The sequence below is a fragment of the Bos indicus genome, chromosome 18 (genome assembly GCF_029378745.1).
Source record: "Bos indicus isolate NIAB-ARS_2022 breed Sahiwal x Tharparkar chromosome 18, NIAB-ARS_B.indTharparkar_mat_pri_1.0, whole genome shotgun sequence".
In the NCBI taxonomy this organism is placed as follows: Eukaryota; Metazoa; Chordata; class Mammalia; order Artiodactyla; family Bovidae; genus Bos; species Bos indicus.
Genome location: NC_091777.1, coordinates 18,875,914 through 18,894,049, shown reverse-complemented (window position 1 = coordinate 18,894,049; position 18,136 = coordinate 18,875,914). Strand labels below are relative to the sequence as shown.

Genomic DNA, 18,136 nt, shown 5'->3' with positions numbered 1-18,136 from the left:
TTGCTGAGCGCACTTCCCAGAGGGGCCCTGGGGCAGCGCCAGGCCCTAGCCTCCTCATTCTTCTAAAATCTCTGCTGGAGAGACTGGAGCTGGGGGTCAAGTTCCCTGTCTGTTGTTGATCTGTGTGAGGTGGGGAAAGCCACCAACCTTCTCTGGGCCTCCTCTATGGGACAAAGGATTTGGACCAGGTAGCTAACCTTTATTGAGCATTTACTATGCTCCAAGGACCTGGCTAAGCATTTTATGTTTATGATTTCAGACGGGCATGGCAACCCACTCCAGTATTCTTGCCTGGAAAACCCCACGGACAGAGGAGCCTGGCGGGGTCGCAGGAGTCAGACACGACTGAAGCGAATGAATGCACACAATGTTGTTACAATGATATCATGGGGCATGTTTTCCTACACTCTGTTTTAGAGATAAGGCAACTGTTTTACAGAAAGGGAAAGTAACTTGCTTAAAGTCACACAGGCTGTCCATGGTGGAACCACAGGGGTCAGAGCCCAGGTAAGCCTGATGAGATGAGTTTTCATTGCCCTGACATTTTAAAATCCATGCTGATACTAGGCTGTTAACTCTTTCTGGGACTCTTGCATGGCAGTCTAAGGACTTGAGATCCTCCTCCAGGGGTCCTGCCTGAGCCCCGTCCCATCATTTCATCCTGCTCCGGTGTTGCCTGGGTCCCCAGGCCTACCCCCTGCCCTGCAGCAGGCTGTGGGAAGCCAAGGCCCCAGTATGCCCGCCAGCTGGGATCTCACTCCATCCTGAGTCGTCATTCTGTGGTCCAGGGGCCTGGCCCCATGTGGGATCGCTCCCCGCACAGAATGTGTCCTGGCTTCCGGCGCTGCCAACTGTAGGAGCCATGAGCCAGCGGGAATTTCCGCATGCCCGCCCTGCTTGACCACTGGCCCGGCCTTGCGGATCCCCCTGCACCCTGCCCCTCCTCCTTTCCCATGGCCCCACTGAAAAACACAAATGTGAAAAAGGGTGGCAGACCCTGCGGGGTGCTGTTCAAATGTGGGACCCGTGCTTCTCTCATCTCTGCATTTTTTTGCCTTTTCCTCCTTGAGTCTTGACATCTGTCGGACCTCTGGGGATCTTTTCATTTCATTGTCTTGCTAAACAGAGGAGGGGGTGGGTGGGTGGGGGGCTCTGGGAGCAAAGTCAGGATATCTATTCTTATTTGCCTAATTTCCTCACTTAAATGTATCTTGTGATTAAACATTTTCTTAGCGAGCTTGGTCAGGGCTGCACTGAGTTTCTTTTCATAAACATTGGCAAGTGAATTTAACAGCCTTGTTTGTATTAGCTGGAGGTTTCATTTGCATAGTGATTGTTCTTATGAAACAAAATAATCACTTGCAGTTTATGAAACTGTATAAATACTGGGGTCTGGAGCCGGGTGCGTGTGCAGGCCTTTTTCTTCCCACGTGGAAATCCATCCATCCGGTTCAGGGAGGAAACCCAGGCTTCAGGAAGAGGATTTTCTTGCTGGAGAGGTGTTTCTAGGGCTGTGGGCATTGCCTGGTGGGTGGAACTTGTGGAGCCCATTCAGGGGAGGGGCATGGGAGGGAGGGGGGCCGAGGTGAGCGCAAGGAAATGTCCAGACTCCAGTATCTGCTCCTTTAATGTTATATTCTTTCTGCCTTTTTGATTAAGGTTGCATTCTGGTGGCCTGAGGCCCAGTGTTGCCCACAGATATGTTTTGATTGGGTTGTGCTGTGTCTAAAAGAAATAAACCAACATTGAAAAATGTGGAGATTTCACAGAAGCATTCATTCAGATTTCTTGCTTCTCTCTCCTAATAGCTGGGTAGACTTGGGACCACTAGGCCTGCTGTCCTGCTTGGTGACAGTCCCGGTGGTGTGAGGGTGGAGGCTGCTCCAACAGGTGGGGTATATTCATCACAGCCCCTCTGCTCACGTCATCCATTTACGTGCCTGCCGGCCCTCGGGGATTAGGGATCCTGATTGCAGTGGATCTGTCCTCTCAGTGTCCTGCAAGCTTGAGGCTCCTGTGTTTCACTGAAACGCTCTGTAGGCCCCTGCTGATCTGTTGTGAGATGTCTGTTCAGCCTCGGCCTATTTGAGGAGCTTCCCCTGGGCCCCCTGGCTCTGCCCCAGGGGCTCTGGGTTCCAGGCCTCCTGATGTCCATATTGGCCAGGGGCAGAGATCTGGAAAAGGAGCCACTTTGGGAGGTCACACCCTTATTCCCAGGAGCTTGCCTTTGCTCAGAACATTCCTGGCCTCCTCTTCAGCAGCTCCCTTTAGAGCCTACTGCCCCCAGAAGACAGGCGTTTCATGATCTCACGCTGTTTTTTAGACTCAAGCAGCATCGCCCAGCTTGGTCAGCAGGCTTGGACCGAATAACTTCTTAGCTGATTCTAATACATTTTCAATCTACTCGTGTTGGGTGGGCCCAGAATAATACCTGTAGAGTTGCAGATGGTTTGACAAAGGATCTGGGCTGCAGTTGGCTTTAGAGCTAAGGAATGGTGCCTGCTCCCCACCCCCCAGATGACCCAGCAGAGCCCTCAGCTATCTGGTAGCCTTTCTGAAGCCCCTTCACATTGTAGGAGGAAAAGTCAGAAGTAACAGAGAAAGTGGGTGAAACAGATTAATGCCAGCAACTTCTTCATTCTGCAGAACTCTGTCCCTTAGCCTGGGTATCTTGAGCACTGGTTAGAAAGTAGCTCCTGTAAATCCCATTGTACCTCCAGGCCTTCATCATGTATATCCCTGGTTGAAAACTATACTCTGGGTCTGGTGTCCTTTATATAGTGTCTCATGTTATCCTCACAGTAGCTCTAAGTGGTAGTGATGTTATCCCCATTTTATAGATGAGCAAACTGAGGCTCTGAGGCCCAAGGTTACACAGCTGTTGAATGGAGGAGCTGAGATTTGAACCCAGGCCTCCTGGCTCTAAACCCCACTCTCCTAATGTCTATCTACCTATCTATATATCTATATCTATCTATATATATATACACACACACACACATATAGTATATATGTAGATAGTAGATATATATATATACATATATAGTAATACATATATATGTAGGTAGTAGATATATATACACATGTATAGTATATATGTATGTATGTGTGTGTGTGTACACACATGGGAGTATTACAAGGATAAAATGACCTAAGATCTTATTGTTACGTCTACTGAGACTTCCCAGGTGGCTCAGTGGTAAAGAATCTGCCTGCCAGTGCAGGAGACCATGGAAACACAGGTTCAATTCCTGTGCAGGAAGATCCCCTGGAGGAGGATACTCCAGTATTCTTGCCTGAAAAGTGTCATGGGAAGACGAGCCTGACGGGCTACAGTCCATGAGGTTGCAAAGAGTCAGACATGACTGAGCACACACACAACCTCTACTGATTAGAGCAGGAACATGGACTCAGGCATGGTGAGGTTTTTCTTTTTTTAAACTATTATTAGATGGTGTCATTAAGCATGATGCTTTCTTCACTTTTCTATTTTTGATCATTTCACTGCTCTGAACAGAATTTTCCCCCAAGATCCTGAGGTTATAAATTTCCTTTGGAGAGGCTTGTACCTCTAACTGTTTGAGGCAGGGAGGAGCATGGAGAAATCTGTAGGGTCTTCTGGAAAGAGAAAGAGCAAACAGCTAAGCCAGACATTCTGTTTTGATAGAACTGGCTGGCTGAAGAGGAATCCTATCAGTTGGGATGGAAGACGTGAAATACAGGTTCAAAACAGCTCAAGCATAAAGAGGATGTAGTATCTTATACGACCTGAAGTCTGGAGAGAGTGTGGCTTCAGAGTGCTTAGTGAGGCATTGAACACTGTCAGCAGTAACTCAGGTGCCTTCTGTCTTTATGTTCTGTCCTGCTTAATATATTGGCTCTTGCCCACAGATGTCTCCTCATGGTGAAGAAATGGCTGCATTGGTGCCAGACATCACACCCTCACTCATCAATGTCCTAAAACCAGAAGAGAGAAGCTCCCTTACACAGGTCTGTCTTTAGAGGAAGGATACTTTTCCTAAATGGCCTTCTGGTCCCTCCCTTGTGTCTCATTGGTAAGAATGGCCTCCCCTGCAGATCCTAGACCCACACAGGCTAGAGTATAGAGCATCACTCCTGGGGCTCATGAGAGCCCCAGCTTTCCTTAGATTTAGTGACTTCTGGAGATAGTCAACAAGAAAGAAATGGATGTGGGGAGGTACCCAGTGCTGTTTGGGGACAAGCAGTCTCCAGGAGGCCTGTGCCAACGCCTGTGTCTCTTTCCATGCAAGGTTCTGGAATACCTCCCTCATCTCATTATGGCCCTCTCCCATATCCTAATCTTCCTAGTCCTTCTTTCCCTACTTCCTGTTCTAGGACTACATCATTCCTTTGTCTGTCTTTCCCTCTGATGGAATCACTCGCCCCTCTTTCTTGTCTGATTGGTTCATTCTCATCCTTCTGGACTCAGTGCAGTGCCGCCTTTCCTAACTACTTATCTCCCAAACTGGGTCCACTGCTCTTGATCTCTATTTTTTTTTAAATTGTCATGTTAGTCTCAATAGGAATTTATTTTTGTGTTTAGTTGTGTACAGTCTTCCTTTTGCACTGGACTCTCAGCTCTATCTGGGACAGGGACTGAGTTTGACTTGTCCACTCTGTGTCCCTAGGCTTCAGGAGAAGGACCAGTGGGGAGGAGGAGGGATTTAGCAAGAGCCTGGCATGGAGCAGGCATTTAGTAAATATGCAGTGAATGGAGGACCTACCCGAATCCCCCGTCTCTTTCCTCTGCCTCATCTGTTTCTGTATCCCTCTCCCTTGGACTCCAAATTCCTTCCTGTGTTCTTGGCTCTTTGAGGAAGCAGAGAGACAAAATATCTCCATGAGTCTGTGGACCATTTTCTCTTTACAGTGGCCAGGTTGCTGATGCCTGTATAGATGCTTGGCCCAGTGGCTGAAGCCAGTGGGCAGCATGGATGCACGTCTGGATGTCTGGATCTGACCCTTGCCCACGTGTGTCCCGAGGACTCATGGCTTTGCCCCAAGGAGGCAAAGGGGGTTATATTTTGTGGCTGGGAGCTCCCTCACCCGTGAAACTGAGGAGCTGGCCCCTTTGCAGGGGCCTATTGGGTCCATCCCATTCCTGGCAAAGCCATTTAGTTATTAGTCTTGCTGCTGTTAAATTGTAAGGCTGGCATGGGAGCCAGCTCATTATTTTAGACAAGTCAAAGGTGGAGATGGTTGGCTGTAGTTCTTTGAAGTTTAAAGACAGGGAATCTGAATACTTTTGAGGAATTTTTTGACCCAAATAATCAGGTTGACCTTTGACTCAGATGAAGTGGATTCTAGGGGACACTCCCATGATGTGTTACCATAGGACTGGGCGGGAGGAGAGAAGAGGGCAATCCCTGGCTAGGTTGGCCAACACTGGGGTTCGGGTGAGGGCACAGCAGGGGTCTTGACCCAAAGGTGGTGGGTGGGACAGTTTAGATGTGCTTGAAGCTCTTCCTCATTTGGGTCCTCAGACTGCCAGAGACATCACTCAGTGCTTTAGGCTGAGGTCTCTCCTGCAGGGCAGAGAAAGAACCTGCCTGCGGCTGCAGACCTCTTCTCCATGGCTGGTTGTACAGCAAATCATGGCCTTGCTCCTGTGTGCAGGCGAGACCCAGCGTGTGTGTACACGGGTCCACGCGGGCCTTGCCTGGGGCCCGGCGCCCACCCCAGGGACCCTTTGGGGAATGCGTTGGCTGCAGTTTGAGCCTAATGAGCAAAGTGTTAGGTGGTGGGGCTGCAGGTTCCCTGCCGGAGCTTGGTCTCCCCGAGGCCCGCAAAGTGGAGCCATTGAAGACGGCGGAGGCTTTCCTAGCGCCTGCTGTTGCTTTTAGGGATCTTGCTTATGTTGCCTTTTCTTTTTCAGTGGGAAGTGTCAGTGTGAGTAATTATATATATTTTCACAAACTTGAACTATGCTTCATTTAAACTTCTATAAACATGTCTGTATAATTCTAATTAACTGCTCGCATAAAGCCATCAGAAAGTTACACGGGGAAAGCTCATTTGCCAGACTGTTGCCTAAAAGCCAAGGAAAATATTATGTTCTTCCAACAAACGGACTATTCATGTAGGCCGTTCCCAAGATAAACAGGAGATATTTGAGGACAAGTGAGATTTGAATTGAAGCAGGGATGGCCGAGCCTCTTGTAAGTGGTGTTCAGCAGTGTTGGCAGGGTGGGTGGCTTGATTGAGTGATAAATGCTCTTCAAGAAAAATGCCTCGGACTTGGAATGTGGGGTCAGGACCCTGGAGATGGGCCATCTTGTGGTACTCTTGTTAAAGTCTGTGGGCAGGAGGCCACTCTGAATTAGTGAAAAGTCTGAATCAGAGAAGAGTCAAGCTCTTTCGGTAGTTTGTGCTTAGGTTACTAAGAAAGTGTGGGCAAAAGAGAGCCTTGGGGCTGCTTTAATAAGGGGGTCGGGATGACTTAAAGTCAACCTCATTCATTCCTTCTTTCATTCACTCCTCCAGTCGATTATTGCTGGGCATCTGGGCACCTGACCCAGAGCCACAGTGGGGCTCTGGGTGTGACAGCCGACAAAATGTCAACATCTGTGCCCTCCTGATCCCATGTCTGGTTGTTGGTGGTGGCGGGGGGGTAGTGAACATGGTAAGTGAGCACCCATTGTGTGGTGTGTTAGTGATCAGGGCTCTGGGAGAGAGTGAAGGGGGAGAGGGCTGGGAGCCCGACTTGGTGGGTGTGGTTTTCGGTTGAGTCAAGGAAGGCCTGCCTCCCTGAGGAGGTGACTGTGAGTGAAAACATGAAGGAGGTGCAGACTTTCCGGGTAGTGGGAACAGCATGTGCAAAAGCCCTGTGCAGAAGAGTGCTTGGGTGTCTGAGAAAGGTGAGAAGGCCCAGGTGCCTGGGGCTGAGCAGGTGATGGGGAGAAGTGGGTGATGATGTCGGACAGCTGATTGAGGGGCAGGGAAATGTAATCCAGTCTTTTGTTATATGCAAGAAGACACTTTTTAAAAAAACTTTTTGGCTGCACCTCTTGGCACGTGCAGTCTTAGTTCCCAGACCAGGGATCGAACCTGCTCCCCCTGAATAGGATGGCAGAGTTTAACCGTTGGACCATTCCAGGGAAGTCCCAGAAGAAGATACTTCTGAACTGCTTTTCCTTTACTTCATAAGATGAAAAAGACTTCAACATTTTGCCACACTTGCTCTATTGCAGATGGTGTGAATAATACACAAAAATATAGAGAAGAAAATAAAATCCTCCCAAATATCCCTTTGCAGGGAGGCAGACTGTTTCATGTCTGGGATGCTCCTTTCATGCCTTCTCATTTTATCATCTCCTCTAGCTTCTTTCCTCCCAGCCTTTGCGAAGGTTGTTGAGAAATGCTCAGTCAAACCCCGGCTTAGTATCACAGGTGACTATTTTGAGATGGAAGATTGAGGAGTTTTTTTTTGTGCCCTTAAAAAACTTGAAATTGGAGTCCAGGTAGTTTTTTAGGTGGTTTTCGACAGCTGAAAAAACGGTTGCAAAGGAAGCCTCTGGAGGGCTGAGGGTTCTGTGTAGACACAAACTTTCAGCGGTAACAGTGAACTTTCTTTGAGTCCTTACTAGGTCCTAGGTGCAAGACATAAGTAGTTTTCGCTCAGTTCTCTTATTTTTGCCAATGTTTTACTGTGGGTAAAACACACACACACACACACACAAAGAAAAAAAAACAAACAGATCATAAAACTTCCTCTTTAGACCATTTTTGAGTGCACAGCTCAGGGTATTAAGTGTGTTCACGATGTTGTGCAGCCTTCTCCACTATCCCTCTCCATAATTTTTCATCTTGTAAAACTGAAGTTCTCAACATGTTAAACAATGACTCCCCACTTGCCTCTTCCTGCAGCCTCTGGTAACTACTATTTTCGTTTCTGCCTCTATGGATTTGACTACTCTCAGTACCTCATAGAAAAATGGAATCATACTGGGGACTGCCCTGGTGGCCCTGTGGTTAAGGCTGCCTGCATCCATGGCAGGAGGTGAGGGTTCCATCCCCGGATGAGGGTCCCACAAGCCGTATGGCTTGGCCAAAAAAAAAAGAGAAAAAAATGGAATCACACAGTATTTGTTTTTAGCACAGTGTCCTCAAGGTTCATCCGTGATGCAGCATCCACTGAGGAGGTACGCTGTTATTTTGCTGACCATTCATCTGTCAGTACACACTAGGTTATCTCCATCTCTGGGCTGTTGTGAACAATGCTGCTATAAACATGGGTGTGTGTGTGTCTGTTTCGCACCCTTCTTTCAGTTCTTTTGACTATATACCCAGAAATAAAACTGCTGAATTGTATGGTGATTCTACTTTGAATTTTTCTGTAGTGGCTACACCATTTTATATTCCCACCAACAATGGGGAAGAGTTCCATTTTCTTCACATCCTTGACACTTGTTATTTTCTGTTGTCTTTTCTAACTTTTTTTTTGATAGTAGCCATCCTATTGTATGAGGTGGTGTCTCGTTGTAGCTTTGATGTGCATTTCCCTAATGATCAGTGATGTTGAACATCTTTTCATGTACTGTTGACCATTTATAGGTCTTCTTTGAACAAACATCTATAGAAGTTTTTTATTTATTTTTGAATCAGATTTTTTTTTTGTTGTCGAGATTTTGGAGTTTTCCATATATCCTGGATATATAATTTGCAAGGGCTTCCATGGTAACTCAGACGGTAAAGAATCTGCTTGCTTTGCAAGAAACTGGGGTTCGATCCCTGGGTCGGGAAGATCCCCTGGAGAAGGGAGTGGCTACCTTCTTCAGTATTCTTGCTTGGAAAACCCCGTGGGCAGAGGAACCTGGTGGGCTACAGTCCATGGAGTCGCAAAGACCTGGATACAACTGAAGTGACTGAACATGCACGATTATTTACAAGTCTTTTCTTTCAGTCTGGGTCAGTTGTCTTGTAATTTTGAAATAATCTCTATGAAGTTGTTGTGATTATTATTATTGATAAGAAACTGAGAATCAGGGAGGTTCTTGACTTTCCCCAAATCACACAGATAATCAGAGCTGATAATGGGACCTCAACATTTGAATCCTAATTCTGGGCAGGAGTTGGGTTCCAGGCGTCACAAGGCCATCTGCATGGAAACCCATGTGAAGGCATTCGGGGCATCCTTATGGCGAGGAGCCTGGCTCCCCCCCCACCCCCAGGCTTACCATGTGGGCCCTGCTGCCCTTCTTCCCTGGGCCATGTCAAGGTGCTGCCTGTCTGCTGTGTACTCTCAGGAGAGGCGCCTTGGAAGGTTTTCTCTCGGTCCTGTGGGCTGGGTGGATCAGAGGTGGATGCCTTCACGCATATCCGTTCAGCCCAGCCCTTGGCATGTGGCAGCCCTTTTTAATAAGCAGAGCTTTTATTACTAGCAAATTCTTCTAAAACCCTGTCGGGCCTTAGAAGAGGGATACCTGTAGCCCTCTGTGTCTCAGGGGCTGAGTGAATTAGACTTGGATGTGAGGGTCAGTTTGTAGCTGCTTCATTCATTCACTCCCTCATTCATTCATATCCTGGTGTGATTTTTTTTTTCCAGCAAGGAGATTCCCCTGGTCTCAAGTTTCCGGAGGCACCCGGTACAATCTAGATTCCAATTAGCTTAATTGCTTCATATTAGACTTCTTAGAAAAGATTTTTTTTTCCTGCTGATGGCTGCTGTTCCAGGAATGTCTACCCCCACCGCCTTCCTTCCTGTCTCCTCCCAAGCTTGTTTCTTTCAACTTTATTTCTCCAGGACTGGCCTATACCTATTAGTCTCAGGGCTATAGCGTCAGTTCATGTTGGAGAGGCCAAAGCAGGGTGGAGAAATAGAAAAAACAGAAACAGCGTGGACACCAGAAAGAAATTGTATATAAGATACATATATATATATAAAATGTATAAAACACCTTAATATGAAATTTATACGTATCATACACATATCTTGATACATTCACGTATCTCTTTAAACAGAAAATTCCTCCTTAGTTGTGTGTGTATGTATGTTTCAGTGAAAGAACTTGGACACAGACTCTACCCTGAGTTCTGACCCTCTCCCTTTTCCTTTTGCCATCAACACCAGATTTTTTAAAAAGTACTTTCAACAACCAGAGGAAACAGTTACATCCTGATTGACACACAGGATGTTGGAGCAGCATTCTTGCTGTTAAGTGATCAGGATTTCAGCCAAGGGAATATAATGAAATCCACATAAAAATTTATTTACCTAATGAAAATCCTGGAGTAATGCATAAGTGGTTCTCTGATAATAAAATGCAAATCTAAAACTATAACCAGGAGGACAATAATCTTCATTAAACGTATTGTCTAGAGGAAGCCCATGACATCCACTTAACAGTGATTTGATTTGTTCAGTAATTTCCACGTAATATTTAAACTTTATTTCGAGCCTTAAAAACCCACCCATGAGTTTCTTTCCCATCGGCGAGGAGGGCGGCTGCTGGTGGGTGAGGGTGCTTGCCTGGCGAGTTTCATGGCCTCTGCAGTGGGCACCTAGAGCACAGTCCTTTTCTAGGCGACTCAGTGTCTGCTGGAGAGATGGGGTCCAGGGAGAGACAGCAAGGGGTCAGGTTTCCTTCTGTGGAGGAGACCCAGAAAAGCTCCTCCTATTCTGTAAAAAAAGTAAGATCAGATGACTAGAAGGGTTTGGGTGAGCCTCCCAGGTTTCTCCCTGAGCCCAGTGCTCCTGCCTCCTGGAGAGCTAACCAGGGCTGAGGACTTCAGTGATGCTCTCCCATCACTCGAGTGCTGGTGGACATCTCTGCAGATGCTCCCAGGACCACCTTGCAGCCTCCGTCCTTTAGGATTGAAGTGAGTGGACATTGGAAGCAGGTTAGAAGCGCTTTGGAAGCAGGCTGACCTGGTTGGGAGCCTGGCTCTGCCACCTGTAAGCTGAGTGACAGTGGGTATGGTCCCCAACCCCTGGGAGGTGCAGGGTCCTTGTCTGGGAAAGGGGAGCTCTAGTTCTCACCTCCAGGACCAGAGCTAGAAACATGTGCAGAAGCCTGTATAGTGTTGGGTTGGGGCCTACGGTACCTTGCTCAGAAGCCTGTTGGGTAGCTTAGACACAGGATAGGAAAGAATTTGTGTCTGGGTGCGTGCATGCGTGCTCATTTGCTTCAGTCTCGTTGTTGCCCTGTGAACTGCAGTCCACCAGACTCCTCTGTCCATGGGATTCTCCAAGCAAGCATACTGGAGCGGGTGGCCATGCCCTCCTCCAGGGGATCTTCCCGACTCAGGGATCGAACCTGCATCACCTGCGTCTCCTGCTTTGCCAGGCGGATTCTTTACCGCTGAGCCACCGGAGAAGCCCTTGTGTCTGGGTCCTTTTGTCCGATTTGAAACTGATGATCTATGCCCTAGAGGACCGAAATGAACCTTTGAGACTTTGAACAATCATGAAATCCCAAATAAACAGCAGATTAAGGCTACTGTGTGTGTATGTGTGTGAAGTGTTCTCATCAAAGAAAATGATATTAGCATTCTTCCAAACCTTTTTTTCCTCCTCTTTTCTTTTCTTATCAAGTTGCAACTTTGTTTCCCTTTGACTTGATGCAGTGTGCCCTGAAAATCTATTAAAATGAAAGGAAGAGAACAAAATCAGCCGTAATCTCTTTCTAGAGGAAGCATGGGACCGCGGCTAAGAACGGAGGCCTTTTCAGATGCCAGCCAGCTTAGGGCTCACTAGCCGTGTGCCCTTGTCCTTCCTGGCCTCAGTTTCCTTGCCTAGAAGGCCGCATTAACATGGTTTTTCTGCACAGTAGTGAAGATTAAACAAGATAATGTTTGTAAAGTGCTTGGCAGAGTGCTGGCACTCAGACAGCGCTTGATAAACGGGAGCTGCTTTGTTGTCTGAGAAAAGGTTGCGCTGAACAGAGGCCGGTGAAATGGAGAAGTGAGGCTCTTATCCAGGTGGTGCTGCCAGCCGCCGGCAGGCCGGCCAGCCCTAGTGCCCAGAGCTTCCATCCAAGGGCTGGCTCAGGTTACTCCCGGCCCATTAACAATGCTGGTCCAAGCTTGGAGCCTCTTAAGTTCAAGGTCGATCACAGGCCTTATCCCCCACCGGGCCTCTCTGCTTTGCCGAATCATTAGTCACCAGGGTGGCCTGATGAGAGCGTGGGGATGACTCAGTGAGGCTGATCCCCTCTTCTGGGCCACACCCCAGGGCAAGGCCTTGCTGGCAGAGGGTCCGCAGTGTTGGCCATCCAGAGAGATTGAGGTTCCATTCACATTCCTGGAAAAGTAGTTAAATCCTGGCTTTGCATATGACTAGCCGGACAAGTCATTTCTCCCATCTGAGCCTCAGTTTTCTCATCTGCTAAATGGGGGTAGCAGTAGTATTTTATCTCAGAAGGTTGCTTTGAGGAGGCTAGGGGATGGAACAGGCTTACTAGCCTGCAGTGAGCAATCCTGCTGTTATCCTCCCAGGCAGACTTCCTGGAGAAGGAGGGCTCCGACCCCCTAAACAATGAAAGATGGGGATAAGTGATGGATAACCGAAAAGAAAGGAGAGCAAGGGAGAGCTGTGGGCTGAGGGGTGGGGGCAGAGGAAGCAGGGAGATGAAAGGTGCGAGAAAAGCTGTGCTCGCTAACAGTGTGGGTCTCATCCCTCCTGACCCAATGGGGGGCCTAGCGAGGGGCCCTGCCTTTTGCAGGAGAGAAGATGAGACAGCAGCAGCCTCTTGGCCTGGACTAACTTGTCTTCAAAAATTCCTGGAGGAGAGACTTAGGCAAACGAGTCACCTTTTAGCCCAAATGCACCCATGATTCTTGTGTATCGAGTGCTGGCCCCCAAACCACAGAGTTTCTGCCCACACTCTTGTTGGGATTAATTTATCAGCTGGCCAGCCAGGGAGATGTGATGCTGATGGGTTTACCCCATGGGACCATCTCTGGGGTAGGGAGAGAACCATCCAAAGACACTTGGCGCACCCTCCAGTGCCCTTTTGTGGGTGTCAAAGCAAACTCGTGGCCAGCCGCCTGGCTTTGAGTGCAGCCTCCTTTGAGCACAGCCTCTGAGGCTGCAGAGGGCCTGGGGCTGTGGGGGGTTGTAATACCCTGAGGCCTGTGGAGCCCACAAAGGGGCCTGAGTGACAGCCAGACGAGGGCTTCACACACCGGCAGCCAGGGGGAGGGAAAGAGAGAGAGAGTGCGGCAGGGGCAGAGGGGGGCTGCCAGCCAGGGACAAAGGCAGAGAGGAGAGAAACAAAGGAAGGGAGAAAATCCCCTCTCGTTACAACCTGTGAGTTAAAGAAAAATGTGGTCCGTTACCCCACCATGCTTTAGCGTGAAACTCAGTTCATCCGATAAAAAAATACCTGGACCTTTCAACTTGCTGCACCTCCAGGCCAGGTGTGACAGCCTTGTCGGATGTGCCCTTCTGGGCTGGAAACTTCCCCCACCCATGCATGGAATCAGTTGAAAACAAGAAGAATCAGAGGCAATCAGCTGCTGCCAAATTTCGGAGCAAACATTTTTCTTTCTGGATTTAAATAATTGCATTGCATCCCCAGCTCTGGTTCTCCTCTAAAACCAGCCCCAAATGACATTTGGCAGGCTGTCGATGGTCTGGTTTTCTCCCCCTCCGCCCTGTGGGGCTTTCTCAGAATATTTTCTTCAACGTCTGGGTAGCTGGCTTTTAAACCAGTTCATTTTTTTTTGGGGGGGGGTGGTTCGGTCTCAAATTTTATTAAATTTAAATTTTATTCCATTTCAGGCTATAAAATCTCCAAAAGTGGCTTTGAAAGTGAACAGGTTTTGGCATGTTGGAAATAGGTTACCTCCAATGCAAATAAAAGCGTCTAGCTTCCGAGGAGAACAAGGCTCCAAGGGTTGGGAAAATGCGTGGAATGGTTAGAGACCATGGCAGAGAAATGGTCAGAGACCAATTTAAAAGCACATATATTTTAAATGGAACATTTTGTGGACATATGGAACCAATAGCTTTGCCAAAAGCTCAATTCTGGGGATCAAGTCTTAAGAGCTAAACTTCTCTTCAACTATCCAAGGTGATTTTTAGCAGACAAATGAAAGCTCCTTTTCGCTTTCTAGTCTAAGGGGAATCTTAATACATTTTTAAATTATTTGGCATTTTGAATTAATTTTCTTAGAATGAAACGAGATTCTTAAATTGGGATCTTGTAGGGAAAAGACAGCCAGGTAATTAGTGAGCTGATCTCCTTTTCTGACACACGGAGGAGAGGGGGGAGAAGTTGAACTCCAACCAAGGTGCACACAAAATCTATTTTAGAGCAAAAATTTCAAAGTAAGCAACACCATCTGTTCTTTAATTATTTCTCCTTATAAAAAAAAAGTCGCTAAATTTATTTGGGTTACTTAGTTGGAAATGTCTTTAAGACACTCAGAACTGGGGCTATTAAAGGCAGGTTGTCAGCGCATGTTTGCTAGGCATCCAGGAACTCAAAATAGTAAGGGCCGCTAAGAGCTGACTTTCTTTTCCGACACAGCTTTGCTTTTGGTTAGGCATGGTCATCTGGCACCTGGGGGACCAGTCTTCTGCTGCTCATATCTGGGGACACGGGCTATGGGATGGAGTAGAGGGTTTATGCTCCACCAGGATAATCAGAGAAGGCAATGGCACCCCACTCCAGTACTCTTGCCTGGAAAATCCCATGGATGGAGGAGCCTGGTAGGCTGCAGTCCATGGGGTCGCTAAGAGTTGGACACAACTGAGCGACTTCACTTTCATGCATTGGAGAAGGAAATGGCAACCCACTCCAGTGTTCTTGCCTGGAGAATCCCAGGGATGGGGGAGCCTGGTTGGCTGCCTCTATGGGGTCGCACAGAGTCGGACACTACTGAATTGACTTAACATTAGCAGGATAATCAAGGGTGGCAAAGTGTAATGGGAGCCTGCCCCCCAGCGTTGTTCCTGCCCCTTCCAGAGTCCTCACCAACAATCCATCCATCCATCCGTCATTCATCTAATATTAGGCCAAGTCCTCATGGATGGTACAGTCCTGTGGAAGAGATGACAGTAATCAAAGCCTCACACAGAGGAGCCTGTGGTTAACAGAAGTACGTGCTCTTTGGTGTCTGTGCTATAGAACTTTTGGTGATGCAGGGAATGTTCTAGGTCCGTGTTGTCCAATATGGTAGCCACAAGCCACAGGTGGTTATGGAGCATTTGTGCCCAGTGTGGGTGAAAAACTACTATTTTAAATTTTATTTAGTTTTGATTAATTTTAATTTTAAATAGCCACTGCAGGCTCGTGGCTGCTGGATTGGATAGCACAGGATTGGCAGCAACGTCCCCTGGTAACTTGTTAGAAACGCAGACTCTCAGGCCTCAGCCCAGAGCTGCTGCATCAGAAATCTCTGTGCATGGAGCCCTGGACTCTGAGATTGAACAGTGCCTCCAGATGACTTTTATGCGGCTTTGTTGAACAGGGACGGTGACCGTGGGTGTGAAGCTACAATGCGACTCAGCAGAAGTATGTCAAGGGATAAGGAGATTGGATTTCACATTGATAGGATTCCCAGGGAAGGGTTTCCCTGGTGGCTCAGCTGGTAAAGGATCCGCCTGCAATGCAGGAGACCTGGGTTCAATCCCTGGGTTGGGAAGATCCCCTGGAGAAGGGAATGGCTACCCACTCCAGTATTTTGGGCTGGAGAATTCCATGGACTGTATAGTCCATGGCGTTGCAAAGAGTTGGACATGACTTGGTGACTTTCACACACTTGCCAGGGAAAGGGGTGGTAGAGCTGAGAGTGATCTGTGAGGAACTTGGTGAAGATGGTGGGTTGGCCATGGGGAAGGGTGTTAGTGGTATTGCTAATAGTGCACAGCTTGTCATCCCCAAGAGAGTTTGGCACGTCTGATGCACACTGGAATGGCCAGTGTGTTGGAGCACAGAGAAGGGAGGTTTGTGAACTATAGTTAGAGAGGTTGGAGGATAGAGGACCTGGTACTGCCAGCTGTGTGATCTTGGATTAGTGTCTTAACCTCTCTGAACCTTGATAAAAATGGAGATAACCATCCTTTGCTACTTACTTATCTAATAGGGTTAGAGGACAGATGGATTATAACTTCCTGTGCAGGTAACAGCTACTGGGATAGGTGGATGGCCTGGTGGTCTTCTTTTTATTTTATTTTCTCTTGCTCTTGAACTACCCTTTCTCCAATTCTCCTACCTTGAAGATCACAGCTCAGCTTGAGAATCCTCTTCCTTGCCAGAAGAGCTACTACTTACCTCTTCTCATTCAGCCTAAGTCACATGGTGGTCCCTGTGACTGTGGGGTCCAAACCCCGAGTTGTTATTGGGGAGCCATGTTCCGATTTCTGCTCTGCCTCCTGGGAGATCCTCTCCTGGCCTCTTTGTCTCTTTATGGAGTTGATAATCTTGGAGACCCTTCCCAGAGTCCTCATCTGGAGGCTTAGGAGGGGCCAGCCGAGAGAGTGGACCTCTGCAAGTGTGTTTTAAAATCAGATGTACCCAAATGCCTTTTGGGGAAAGACTTCCTAGTAATTTTAGCAGCATCTTTTCTGTTGTCTAGACCTAAGATCAGCATTTTAGGGAAAAATGTCGAGATAAACTTGCCCCTGCCTCCCTCTGCCCTCCCCTCCCTGCTGCCAGGACTCCATGCACACTCCCTTCCCCACAGAACGTCAGGTGGCCAGAGCCTCGGCCGTGCCCCAGCTATTTGGCAGCTGAAAGTTTTGTCCCTGGAAGATGCCAGACTTATTTTGAGACAGCAAATGTGGTGGATGCTTCTCTTTTGGAAAGACACCAAGTGTCTGATCTCGGCTTGGGGTGATATTCTGGGGGGCACCTTAAATGGCTACCCGCTCCAGTATTCTGGCCTGGAGAATCCCATGGACAGAGGAGTCTGGTGAACTACAGTCCATGGGGTCACAGAGAGTCGGACACGACTGAGCGACTTACACACTTAGCAGCTCCTTATCTGAAATAGACCTGTGCTTTTCTTCGCTCTCAGAAACCTTTCCAGACAGCTGTGTCCCCCAGTACAGGGGAGAGTGCCTTGAGCATAGTTATTGCTCAGTTTCAGTTCATTATTGCTATTGTTTTTATTGTTGATGTGATGATTATTAATTTGTTTTTCCGGAACTGAAATGTTGGCTTAGGTCCCTCCTCTAGACAAACACTTGGGTTCTTCTTTAGAAGACTATCCTGGGAAAGCCCTGTTGATTCAAAGGAATGAACAGCTAATGGTAGAATTTTAGCCATCCGGGTGTGACACTGATTTGTAGGGGAAGATACCCTCCAAGCACCTCTCATGTCATTTCGACTCAGTGCCAAAAATCATACTCAGGACCTGTGCTGAAATACCAGAATGGAGGCTGCAAACTGGTTATCCAAGGACCATATCCAGGGCCAGAGTGTTTTGCTTATTGGCTGCTCAGGCTGCAACTTTGTTGGGAAATAGAATGTGACACTTAAAATTCAGAAACATTTGTACAATGATCCAGATTTATAGCGTTTGTTCAGAGTAATCCAAAGATGTGGTCTCATTGGCCCTGGTTCCTGCACAGCAGGGATCGGCTGGCTCTGCCTGTTTCCGTGAGGCTGTGGAAGGCCACGGTTCCCATCGCTTCCTGTTGTGTCACGACCAGCCCTCCCCTCCTGTCTGTTATCTGTCTGGCCCTGGAGGCCTCAGGCATTGCCAGCACTCCGAGGGTTAAATGAGCTGCCGCAGTGATAGCGCCTGGTCCAGCCCTGTTTCCTGTTGGCTGTGTGGCTTTGCCCTCGTTGCGCCACCTCCCTGTGCCTCAGCTTCCCCATCTGTCCAATGGGATGTTAGCTTGGATCAGTAGTCTCTCACTGTTCCTGGATGACTAGCCAGACGGAGGCTGAGAAGTAGGATGCTGGGCCCCTAGTTCTCTTTCCCCTTTTATGAATTAGGGTTATGCATTAGCCTTCTCATGGAAAGGTCAGGGAGCCCCACTTAGCAAAGTTTGGGAAACCCCGGAGTGCTTCTGGTTCTGCCCGTTTGTCAGAATCTGTCTTTGTCCAGTTGCTGCCCAGGGACTTCTTATTTTTTTCCTTTTCCAGGAGTAGTTGCAGGTGTCAGGGCAAGAAACATAATAATATTAATAGTTTTGTTGATAATATCTATATGGGAAAAT

The 18,136-nt window shown here is 47.9% G+C and overlaps 1 protein-coding gene and 1 long non-coding RNA gene across 3 annotated transcripts in view; both read left to right on the top strand.

The window, feature by feature from the left end:
- The window catches only part of ZNF423 (zinc finger protein 423), a 345,953-nt gene that overhangs the window by 21,159 nt on the left and 306,658 nt on the right, over positions 1–18,136 (top strand). The gene's annotated exons all lie outside the window — the stretch shown is intronic.
- On the top strand, positions 1,603–11,631 carry LOC139177068 (uncharacterized). The gene is made up of 2 exons (XR_011561474.1): positions 1,603–10,839; positions 11,178–11,631. It is a non-coding gene; the product is annotated as an uncharacterized lncRNA (long non-coding RNA).